Consider the following 4373-nt stretch of genomic DNA (forward strand, 5'->3'; position numbering starts at 1 on the left):
CAATGAATGTACAAATGCGCTTTACACAATTGATGTATGTATGGATTGTGATAAGAGTTGTATGAGCCCCTAATAAAATGATTAAAAAAAAAAGAATAAGGAAATTTATAGAGACAGTATTTGGATTAATAATTATCCCAGGCATGGCAGGGAATCATGTAGAGAAATGGAGAGCTACAACCAGTTGAGGAGAAAATGTTTTGAAATTGATTGTAGTGATGATTGCACATCTCTTTAAAATATGATTTTACTATTAAATTATGTGATATGTGAGGTATATATGCCAATAAAACTATTTTTTTATAAAAAAACGATCATTCTTTGGTAAGGAGCTTCTCTATTTTACACAAGTCCTATTTTACAAGTTTTTCTTACACACAGCTCTATTTTATATAAGCTCTTCTATGAAGGGAGCAGTGTTTTCGGGTCGGGCAAAGCTGAACCATCTTGCCAATGTCACTCATTGAGAGGTATGCTTGTTTATTTCTGAATACTAATTTTCTTATATAAAGTGTTACAGCTGTGAATAAAACCAAATAGATTTTCCTCTAAGAGAAAAAGATGGCTTTATCCCAGAGATACTTTTAATTATTAAGCAGTCCAACTTAATTCATCATTAGTGCCCATAATGGAACGCAATAAGGCCATTTAGAAGGAATGGAACAGAGGTGCTATAAAATAGAATGTAAAGTCTTACATTGATCACAGCTTGCCCGGAAGGACTGTCCTCTGTCCTCTGGGGGAAGACATTCTACTAGATGTAGGACTTGAACTCTTAAAGGACGTTCATCAACCGTGGCACACACGGGTGAGCCTTTCCACAAAAGCCCAGCTCCTTTTGTTTTGGGCTACGCAGATATCGTTTCCCACCCTTCGTTGTGGTTATCTGCCATTTTCCAATGTACACACAAAATCCTATCACTTAGCCTCTTCTGCTTCTGGTGACTACAATGGAGCTTACCTCTAGGATAGCCTGAGACATGCATTGAACATGTGGAACGACAAAATTGGAAGAGGAGGCACCTCTGAATCAAAGGCTGGCGACAAGCTGCCAGATCAGAACCACCCATGTTGGACCATTAAGTGAGGAACAGACAAGCTTCTAGTGCACTAACCCAGCTTTATTTTAAGCAATACAATGCCCTTGTATAAGTCCTGTATCCTGAAAAATTGCAAAGCTTATTGTATTTATTTTAACGACACTAGATTTATCCTTGTATGCCACCCAATTATTCTTGTGTTTATCTTTGAGTTTATCTAAAGAGTTTCATTATTGGAGGTACATTAATAAAATTTTCCCTATTTGGAGTATAAAGGATGATGGTGGTGTTAGTGGGTTTGGATTTAAAAGTGCAAAAAAAACCCAAATTAACAAACAAACAAAAAGCTTACAATTCTGAATAAATCACAGTCAAAATGAAAAGAAACCAAGAAAACAAACTCACTGCCATTGAGTGAATGCCTTCTCTGAGCCACCATGTAGGACAGGGTGGAATTGCCCCTGTGCGTCTCTGAGACTCTTTATGGGCGCAGAAAGCCCTGTCTTTCTTCAAAGAGTGGCTGGCAATGTTGAACTGCTGATCTTGCAGCTAGCAGCCCAACGCATAACTATTTTGCCCTAGGACGCCTGCTTAGATAGAAAAACCTATAGGATTCCAGTGAGAATAAAATGATAAAGTACATAGCAGATAGTCTTTTCAGTATCTCGAAGTATAAAAATTGAAAGCCAACTACAAAAAATTCCTATCATTGTGAATGAAGGGGAGTGCGGAGTGGGGACCTAAAGCCCATCTGTATGCAACTGGACATCCCCTTTACAGAGGGTCGCAGGAAGGAGACGAGTCAGTCAGGGTGCAGTGTAGCAATGATGAAACATATAACTTTTTTCTAGTTCCTAAATGCTTCCTCCCCACCCACTATCATGATCCCAATTCTACCTTACAAATCCGGCTAGACCAGAGGATGTACACTGGTACAGATAGTAACTGGAAACACAGGGAATCCAGGGGAGATGATCCCTACAGGACCAGTGGTGTGAGTGGCGATACTGGGAGGGTAGAGGAAAGGTGGAATGGAAAGGGGGAACCGATTATAAGGATCTACATATAATCTCCTCCTGGGGGGACAGGCAACAGAAAAAGTGGGTGAAGGGAGATGTCGGACAGTGCAAGGTATGACAAAATAATAATTTATAAATTATCAGGGGTTCATGAAGGGTTAGGGAGCTGGGAAGGAGGGGGAAAATGAGGAGCTGATGCCAGGGGCTTAAATGGAGAGCAAATGTTTTGAGAATGTTGAGGGCAATGAATGTACAAATGCGCTTTACACAATTGATGTATGTATGGATTGTGATAAGAGTTGGATGAGCCCCTAATAAAATGATTAAAAAAAATGGAAAGCCAACTTTTAGTTTTCTAATACCAGTATTTCAGGAAAAGATAAACTGAAATCAGACCTTTTAACTCAAGACACACAAACACACACACACACACATTCATTATTACTCAGCAAATGCAGATATGTATGCTAGCCTATAATGTGCATCATTAAAATATTTGTCTTACTAAATTATATAATAAAAAATAGAACTTGTACAAAAATAAACTGAGGTATACCATTTAAGATGTATGCTTTGTAACTAAAGTAACAATCCTAATAAAAGCGCTAAAGGTTTAAAAAGAAACCAGTGAACCACCATAAATAAAACTATATTTTCAAAATCTTAAAAGAAAGTAAAGGTGAGAAGTACTTTGATGAAATTACCATATATACTCGCATATAAGACGACCTGAATATCAGCCGAGGCACCTAATTTTACCCACAAAATTTGCATTACAAATGTGCTGAAAAACTCAGCTTATACACAAGTCTATACGGTAATATTCCCCCAAAACTGCAAACTCTCTGCCATCGATCGAGTTGATCCAGAATCATAGCGACACTATAGAACAGCGTCAAGCTGCCCTTGTGGGTTTCCAAGACTGTCACTATTTACATTAAAATTGCCTGTGCAAAAGAATTTGAACATACATATCGTCAAAGTGAGGAGGATGAAGGCCTACCACCCTGTTAACACAATTCTAGCGGCCCTGCCGAGCTACGTGTTGCCGTTCAAACCCCTCAGCCACTCCGAGGGAGCAAGAGGGTGTCTTCTTCTGTGAAGATTTAGTCTCAGAAACCACGGAGAGTCACAAAGCTAGAACCAAGGCCATGGCAGTAGATTTGGGTTCCGGTTTTATACACAACTCTATGTTCCCGACAGCTTGCTGCATTCAGTTGCACTAATGAACTTTTAAATGTTAGACATCAGTTTCCTGGGAAACAAATGAACCCCATGTTTCATCAGCATGAGTCCCTCTATGGATATTAGCACATTGTCATGCGCAATGTCACGTTATATAAATATTATGACAGCAGAGCACAGTCGGAGTTCAATAAATATTTGTTAAGTGAATAAGTGCCCCAGGAGGTCAGTGAAATTCTGAGTTGGGCTCTACTCTCCAACACATTGGCATTTATCCTCTTGAGTACTTGGTTTCTTCCTCCACAAATAGGCTATGGGGATAGTCATTCGCTTCCTAGGGCTATCATGAAGGGTAAAAAGAAAAAAATTGTACAAATGACAATATGAATACATTATACAAATAATAGGGACTATTATTGTTGATAGTGTGCTTTTCTTCTGGACTATGCGTAAATAATCAATTAATAGAAAAATTAGGATTCAAGCTAGACCATGGCAGGTAAATTGAATTTGGAGCTTTGAAGGATGAAAGGAGACATAAAATGTGGGTCAAAGTACAGAATTTGAAGGAAAATCTTTATGTTAATCTTAAGTAATAGTGAATTGCCTAGATGCACTGATTTCAATAGTTCATAGGGATAGAAAGGTGAGATGGGGCTACTGATACCAGGTGTGATAGGTAGGTTTATTGTGCCAACCTGGCCAATAAGAACATGTAAGATTAATAAGGTCACAGTTTGATTGGAGGGCAAAGAGATAAATGGATCGGCGAGCCCCACCTCTCTCTCTCTTGCTCTCTGGTTATCAGACCAGTGTGCAGTTACCTGAACTAGATCTCTGCCTCAACTTAATGAGCTACACTACCTGTGGGACACCCAACCCATGGACTGTGTTGCCAGAGTTTGAGTTTCCTTCAAGACCTGCTTTGCCACACTGCTAGTGTATACATTGCTTGAGCTGGGGACTGTCAGATCCTGTCATCTGGCTGACTGTGGGTGACCTGCCCTGCTGTTTGCTGCCTGTGGCTGGACTGCCAGCATTGCTCTATGGAAGTCACAGCTGTCTGCTTCCCTGACCTTGGATCTAGTAGCCCTCATGAGTTGAAGGAGTTATAAATATGAGTATATAT

Source organism: Echinops telfairi, unplaced genomic scaffold, assembly GCF_000313985.2.
Source record: "Echinops telfairi isolate 266 unplaced genomic scaffold, ASM31398v2 ScPeMD7_7420;HRSCAF=8458, whole genome shotgun sequence".
NCBI lineage: Eukaryota > Metazoa > Chordata > Mammalia > Afrosoricida > Tenrecidae > Echinops > Echinops telfairi.